We start from the raw sequence: 8,623 nt of genomic DNA, 5'->3' as shown, positions 1-8,623 counted from the left end.
GTGTGACTGGAGCATGGCTAGGAAGAGGTATACAAAGGTTAGCCATGCTCACACCAGCAGTAACACAGACAGTAACTAGCCAGGGCATGGACTAGGCTTATTTTCAAGGACAACAGGAACACTGGAAGGCTCAAACTTGGAAGAGCAAAATGACATAAGATGCTGATCACTCACAAGCTGCACGATGAAAATTGAGTCTAGGGAGGAGAGTTAGAAAATGCATTGGTTTTCTGTGGTAAGAGAAACACAACTGACACATCATCATACATGGCTACCGTTAGACACCTAATGCCCAAAGTTAAAGATCCAGGGAAGGACCTACCCTAGTTACAGGAGCTTCTTCTTACGCCATGTGAGCTGGCAGGATGACTTCTCTTCAGAGATTAATGGAGTGTATGTTTGGACACTACATGTACTCCGTATGGCAGATATCTGTAGCAATACTTCAGAAAACAAATGCTCTTTCAAGCCATCAGTACTGATAAAAAAGAATAAATAAATCTCAAACCAGAAATCTTGGAAAATGACAGCTTACATTCAAGTGGTTAGAAAAATGTATATAAGATTTTAAAAAGACAGCGACAAGTTTGAGGGAAGGTTGAGTTGTGTTTAATGCCATTAAAAATGTCATGATCCAGTGGACTTGTGGCACACTGTCTATTATTAATGCCAATAGAAATATGACTTCCTAGAGCCAATGTGTCATGGGATCATGAAAAGTGTCCTTAGCACCGCTAGATATGTCAGATGCGGGCTGACTTCCAGGAGCAAAATAAAACCATGGCAACATGCCATCCTGGAGACACACATGGAATACAGTGGCACCTACTGCATCCGAGTCCACAGAGTGCTGTAGTTCTGAAGCTACCAAGGCAGTGACTTCTTAGGCGTAACTGTTACTAAGACGCTGGAACAATAAACCAAAGGCTTGCACTATGTCAGGTGACATGGAAGAAATTTCACACAGCAGTGATGGCTACATGAAAAAGATTGGACTGGGGTCAGGGCTTGAGTCTGATCTCACTCCAGATGCCACGTGGTAATTTGGGGTCACATGGGTGGAGGGAGGAATGGGCCATCTGTGAAAAGGATGTCCTTAGTAGCCTCTTAAGGGCTCAGAGCAACTCATTTGTATCTGAATAAACAATAACATCATGTTGACACAGAGTCTGCTTAAACATTGCTCCATGACCTTTGTAGAAACTGAAGGAAGATGTAAACAAACCTCTCAAATGTCTTAAATAACTAGCTTTACTTTGTAACTCTTGCAAGATGAGTTTTCACCAAAGAACACTACACAGTGTGGCTTTTAGTCCTAGTCTAAGTGGAATACAGCCATGAGCACCAGAGAAATCATTCCCACTAAGTCATAGCTGTTCCTTTCAGTGAGAGTCACAATCTGTGTCATCTAAAGATGACATGTTCACACATATGTGTAAGTATATGCATACATATATGTATGTGATGCATGTGTATATATACACAAGTGAAGGGACTTGTGATAAATGCACACTTCCCTTAGTTTTCTAGGTTGTGTTTTGCTTTTGGAAGACAGTTTGGTATCACGGCGCCATCCCTGCAGGATCCACTGGAGCGGTCAGTCATCTTTCCTACACGTGGACTTCACTGGGGCTGCAGTGTTCCTGGAAGGGGAGCGGTCACCATGTGCTGTAACCTTTCAGGGATAATGAACTGTGTTCAGCAAACCAACATGTTTGCATGGCTCTATCTTCCCCTTTCTTGTCAGGCCAGGGTTCGCCACAGCTTGATAGTTTAGAACTCAAGTATTCTCAACCTGCGGTTTGCAACCCTTTTGGGGGTCAAATGATGATTTTTACAGGTGTCGCCTAAGACCTTTGGACAACACAGATATTTACATTATGATTCGTAACAGTAGCTAAATTACAGCTATGATGTAGGAATGAAAATAATTTCATGGTTGGGGGGTCACCACAACACGAGGAACTGTAGTAAAGGGTCACTACATTAGGAAGGGTGAGAACCACTAGTTTAGATGCTGAGATCTCAGTTTTAATTGTTACGTCTGTCTATTTATCATGCACACAATTCAAAATATGAATGCCTTTAACATTCCCCATTGTTCAGCAACAATTTGATACTAAGTTTTAGTGTTGAGAGGGTCAAAAGCCTGAGGCTGAAATGCCTGGATAGGTTTGTTGCATTATAAACTCATGAAAGGTAAGTTGGTATTGAGGAAAAGAAGTGAAGTTTCTGTAACTGGAGGATTTTGGTACCTATACTCATTTTTGTGATTTTTAATAGAAACATTTTCATTGTCTTTCAGAATTTCATATACTATATTTGTGATCACATTGAATCTCATTTACAGCTCCTACTCCTCCAGAATCCATGCCACTCTCTATCCAGGCACCCAAATTTATGTTCTCTTTATGTCTTGAATTTAAGAATCCATCAACTCTAATTTGTGCTATCCATTTACTTCTAGGCATTGGGCCACCCGCTGCACCAGAAAACTGACTCTTTCTTCCCCAGAAGCCATCATGAAGCTCTCCTCCTGTCTTGTTGCCTTCTGGACTGACTTGCTCTTATGCGAGTCTTGTGCAGGTAAGCACTTGTGAATTCATGGTTGCAGGGGGTCCTGCCATTTCCAGAAGGTAACGTTCTGTCCTCCTGACCTCTGGCTCTGACACTCTTCTCAGTCTCTCTTCCGTGATGGCCTCTGAGCCTGGGAGAAGGGCTGTGATGCAGACCTTCCATTTCTGGCTGAGCACTCCATAGGAACTTGTTTTCTCTACTTTGGCAAGTTTTGAGCTTCTGTTCTAATCACTGTTCACAAAGAAACTTCTCTGATGAGGTCCGAGAGCCACACTGATTAATGAGTATGGAGAGATAAAGACGGAGGGCAGCTTGATATAAATGGGTCTATTATTTATTTAGCAGACACACTGCTGTAGGTTCACCCCTAGGAACTTGTGTTCCCTTCAATGAAGCAAATGTTAGGAAGTAACTGACCATTTTATGGTAGACTTTAGTCCCTGTACTTATTAATTGTATCCCCACTAAAAAGTGAGGCAATGGAGAAATGCCTCCATTTTGAAATGCCTTCTTTTGAAAAAAATCAAAATATAATATTATGGAACATTACAGTTAAATAAAATATTCTTTAGCACTTAATAGTCAGAAAATTTTATAATGGACTATAAGCACTCAATGTCAGCCAAAATATTTTTTTCAATCAGCCAAGAGACCATGATTTTTAAAAAATTAATATAAACCCACTTTGAAAATACTATAGATGTATAATTTGTGATTTATGTTTTTCTACTGTGAGCATCTTTATGTCTAGTGTCTTGATGCATGAGTACTATTTTTGCTCTGGATAAAAGGTCTGCAAATCACCAAGCAGGGAAGCAACTGGGCACATATTAAAAATTCTGATTAAAATTTGTGAATTATTTCCAGGAATGTATTTGCTAATTGGAGTTTCTCCAAATGTTACGTTAAGTTGCAGATGTATAATAATCCCCCTGGTACAATTAATTCCACAGTAGGAAAAGCCCTGGTCAAATGTCCAATACTTTTATCAGTCTCACAGTATGTCACAAAGTTGCCTTGCAGAAATAATTGTGTTTACCCAACAATAAATAATACCGTCAGTTGCCAAACTTTTCTGGGTTATAGCCCCATTCGCCTTGACAAAGGTGTGTTCAACAAAGACGAATGCTACAGTTTGTGGGGGTGGTGTTTTAAAACAGAGGGAGAAAAGAAAGCAAAGTTCTTGGTATCCAGTCTACCACATCAGCATCCAGTTTACACCAGACAACTCCATACATGGCTGTGAGTGTGTGAACACAGGCAAATGCCCCTTCAAGCCAGGGGTTGCTCAGTGCATAATCTAGCACAGCTTCTTTCAAATCAGCAACTCCTGGTAAAATATGGTAAATAAGTATTTAAATGCTGTATATCCACACATCCTGTCTCATTTGTATTTTCTATGTATAAAATTCTCTGTTTCATCAATTATTCTGGAAAACTGGAATAACAGTTTATTTTGCTGTGTGACTTTGTCTTACTGATAGTCTTCTAAAAGAAATAAAAAAGCAGTTGATCAGAAATAAATACTTAGTAGGCAGCCAATCAAGGCATTAATATCATGGTTATTAATTTATACAAGACACTACAGTTTTCTTCTCTTGCATTCTGTTACAGTTAACTTGTCCTTGCATGCCACCACTAGCTGTTTTAAGTTGTGTATTTGCCCACAATAACAAAAATAGAATAGTGGAGAACCATTCTTCACTATGGAAACACAAGATTTATATTTGTAATATTTTATTATTACACAAATCCATGTCAGAATTGTCAATAGTTATTTAATGCTACATTATTTAATGTAGGAAAAATAAAATGGTTTCTGTATGTGCTAAACCAAAGAAAATACATGCAGTATTATATATGTATGCATATATAAAAGATCTACAACAATCCTTTTTATGCATATGTTTATGTACCATGTACATGCAGTGTGCCCTTGGAGGCCAGAAGAGGGTGTTGGATCATCTCAGACTGGTGCAGTAGGAGTTTGTGAGCCACAATGTGGATGTCAGCAATGGAACCATGGTCTTGTGGATGATCACTCAAAGTTCTCAACAGACCCTAGATACATCTTTTAAAACTAATTGTCCAGTACATATGTTCAGGGACCAGGAGATGGTTCGGGGAGTACAGTTGCATACTACTGAGCTTGATGATCCCTGGACCCTCAGGTAATGAGAACATATTTCTTACAGGGTAACCTCTGACTTCACAAATGTGTCACAAAGCACACACACTCCCCTCTATGATAAACAAATGTAACAGACAATTTTTTTTGCTTAAATAACTGCAAAATTGTTCTCTGAGTAGTTTTTTACTTACATGTTATCTAGTTTACATTGGCTTGAAATGGCACTTTATTGAATATTTATAGCAGTCTCTCTCTTTTTCTTTGAATGGCGATATTGAACCAGCTTCTGTAGAGGAGATTTAGTTCTCTGAACCCTCCGATCCTGAATACCAGAAACCTACAGCTTCTAATTAGCTTCACAACTGGAATACAGGCATGCCATTTGCATTTGGAGTTTGAGAACCAAGGGCCATTAGTGATTCAGCAGGTAGAGTGATTTTCTACTTCTAATGTCACAAAGGACATTCTGCAAATGTTGAAAATCCTTACACCAGAAACTGTATTATTAACTTGAAATCTACTGTTACATTTCAGGAGCCAATAAGGGTTGCTTTCTGTAGCATCGTTGTAGAGGTAAGTCTCAGGCATCATCTATGTTCTCATCTTTCCACATTGAGGATGCAAAAGTTGGGTTTCCAGTGGTTGGGGAATCTTTTGGAGAAAGTTGCTAGGCTTTATTTATAATGAATATGTAACAGTCAAACTGTAGGCTCTCCCTCTGTTTCCCACTATTTTACCCTCAGAGGAGCATATCTCTCTAGATACATAATTTAGCATATTTCAAAGTAGGACATACAAGCAGAGTACAGCTGAGTTAGATCTTTCCACATCCCTCTCCTGAGAATTGTTGTGTCCTAACATACATCCCTGGGAACCACAGCTGACCTCCTTCTGGTTACCTTCTTTGTCCATGGGAACCTGCTCCAAGTTGTGTTCATCATGAAAAGTGAATTAACACAGACAGTGTTGGACTGCATTTCTAAGCTCTCCGGATAGCCATATCCAAAGTGTGCCCTCGAGGAAAACTAACCCTGGAAATTTTCAGTCATCTGGGTATGGTAAAGTTACATGCCAGTGACTTGTGTGTTGACCTCTGACCTTAAAACTGGATATTTCAAGTCTTGTCTAACTCACAGTCTGCTTGGGATACATCAGAAAATTGGGGTGGTCACTTACATCACCGCTGTGCTACAGGTCCCAGTCAGTGCTGACGTCACTCTGCTGGTACAGGGTTGGCCCAGCCTGAATGAAGCTAGTCATCCTGGAACTTGGAAGATCAGATACTTTAATGAGGCTGGGATCAGCTTGGGCTACATGAGATCCTTGGTGGAAGGGGAAGGGACAAAGTGAAACATAGAATTGAAATCTATCTACACCGAGGGTTTAGCCGAGAGAATCCTGTACACAAGGTCACAGAGAGAGATGGTCTCAGGTTCTAGTCCCACATTCGTGCTCTAGAAGAACCCTCGTTGCTCTTCCTGTGTCCTCATGGTTGATTTTCTCTTCTGTCATAACCATTTCCAGTGTGGAAAATGGGATGCCGGAATTCACTTTTTCAACAGACTTAAGACGATGCTGTACTTGGAAGTTGCCCTCTGGAATGGAAGGACCATGATGACATCTGACCAGGACTCCATGTCAGCTTCCCTTGGAGACACCTGCTCAGGTGTACCGGGGCCTCAGAAGCAACGCTGCTAGGACATCTCACAAACCCAAGGACAAGATTCCCATTCTTTGACACTCTGCTTGTAGCACACTCAAGAGTCCCAACCTATCAGGAACAGCGATGTGCCATTGGGGGGACTTCCCTGATTTATCTGGGAATGAGGGAGGGAAGAAGGTCTTGAGCCATGGTCTCAGTTTCCCAAGAGAACTGTGAGGTTTCTTGTTTGCATGTTTGTTTGTAAGGAAAGTGGGTGAGGCCCACCGTAGGGCTGCTTCGAGTCTGTGGATCTGAATAACGTGGATAGAGATGAGTCTCTTAGTAGAAGAGAGAGTGTTGGGGAAGTCCTGTGTCAATAAAGCACTGCTGGCCAATAGGAATCTAGATAGGTGGGACTAGGAGTCCAGGAGAACTCTGGGAAGGAGAAACACAGAGAGTCAAGATTTAACGCCATGGGGTAGGAAGCCCGGAAACCTCTCCAGTAAGAGAAATACTTAAGTAATTACCCCATAATTGTTAATCTAAGTCAGAGCTAGCCAGTAAGAAACAAGCAAGGCCAATAGCTTCATAATTAATACAGCATCTTGTCTGTTATTTGGGGACTACAACGCGGCAGAGCCCAGGTGACTGGCGGGTGATAAACCAAAGCAGCTAACAAGGAAAGGCTTCTCTTTACAAGAGAGAATTACCAAAAAGGGAAAAAAGTATCTTTTGCCATAACCAGCTGTAACTTTGTAGTCAATCACTCTTAGCCTTCTTCCATCACCACGGCTTAACCTTCCAGCTGGCTAGCCAACCCTGGATATAGTCTGCTGTATGGATTTAGGGCATGCTTTAAATTTTCAAGTAAGCAGCACGGATCCCAGCAGATGTTTCCTCCTCTAAAATTTTAACACAGAGGCAGTGCTTGGCACAGACTCAGCCCTTACTTTCATGGCCACGATGAGATGGGGACAGAAGAGGAAAGTAATCCGTCACTCCCTGACACGCTGCCATGTGTGACAGAACGTGATGCGAACAGACCTCAAGTTCTACCGGCGATCGATGTAGCACTGTGAGACACACGGACACGACACCAAAACCTGCAAGTACCCTTCGTTTGCCTTAGATTCTAGAAACTATCATTTGTGTTAGCCCTGACGAGAATTTACGGAAGGCTGGGGACATGACTCCGCATGAGGTCCTGAATCCACATCTCCAGCCCCCCACTAGAAACAGCCTGTCATGGCTGCCCGCGTGCCTGTGGCTCCTGAACTGGGGATGAGTGAGGGCAAGAGGATCGCTGAGCTTTGCTGCCTTTCTCTGTGTTCAGGGGGATACCCTGTATTAAGGGAGTACAGTGAAGAGGGATAGATCGGGAGAACCGTATCTTCCTCCAGCCTCTGCATAGATATGGGCTCATGATTCCTCCACAAATGCGATCTTTTAACACACACATACACAGTTCTTCAGTGTTCTACCTACTAGCCAAATGAAATGCATGTCACTGTTATGGTCATCAAGGTATAATTTATACGAAGTAAAATGTGCATATCTGGTGTTTGGCTCTTAGTGTTTACCTGTAGACACACCCACATTCCCAGCACCCACACCGATGGATGGAACTCACCACTGATACAGAAAGCCCTTGACCATGCCTCTTGCCACAGGTTTGGGGCATGCACTCTTGTATGCAGCCCATATCTCTTGAGTTTTCTTGCTGAGGAGGAGCCCACTCCAGCATGTTCTATAGCTTTCCTACTGAGAGAGAGGCCTGGGGGTTTCCATTTTGTGCTATTGTGAATTAAGCTACATGACATTCTCATGCATATGTGTTTATTCCTCCTGAATATATGTCCCTAAAAATGGATGTAACACCAGGTGTAATTTAACATTCTTTTCAATTGCTGTCATTTCCGAGAGTATTTGACACATTTTAAACTCCTACCACCCAGGCATGAAAATGCCAGTAATTCTGTGTCCTAGCAATTTGTGCTATATACATGTTGCTGTTTGTTTAGTTGTTGTAGAAAAGGTGTGGAGACACTAGGTTATGAGTGCCCCTGCTATTTTGACTTCAAAACAATGACCACATTATTTTGTGCACGAAACTGCATGCCTCTGGTTTCTTAACACAATTTAAACTTTTATTTTTGAAGTCTCCATGCAAGTCCAAGTGCCTCACAGAGAAGATGCAACCATGCCATCCTTGATTGCTGCCCAGGTCCCCTGGCCCTTGCTTCTGTTGGGCTGACTTGGTGACTTCTCTCATC

General features: G+C 41.8%; 1 long non-coding RNA gene across 1 annotated transcript; it reads left to right on the top strand.

Moving 5' to 3' along the window:
• The first annotated feature begins 2,410 nt into the window (after nucleotides 1-2,410).
• Nucleotides 2,411-6,798, top strand: LOC121132815. Its single transcript, XR_005869462.1, has 4 exons — nucleotides 2,411-2,586; nucleotides 4,992-5,135; nucleotides 5,243-5,281; nucleotides 6,233-6,798. It is a non-coding gene; the product is annotated as an uncharacterized LOC121132815 (long non-coding RNA).
• The last annotated feature ends 1,825 nt before the right edge of the window (nucleotides 6,799-8,623 follow it).

This window comes from Mesocricetus auratus, unplaced genomic scaffold, assembly GCF_017639785.1.
Source record: "Mesocricetus auratus isolate SY011 unplaced genomic scaffold, BCM_Maur_2.0 Super-Scaffold_100018, whole genome shotgun sequence".
NCBI lineage: Eukaryota > Metazoa > Chordata > Mammalia > Rodentia > Cricetidae > Mesocricetus > Mesocricetus auratus.
Note: the sequence above shows the minus strand (reverse complement) of the source record. Positions and strands in the feature narration are given on the sequence as shown.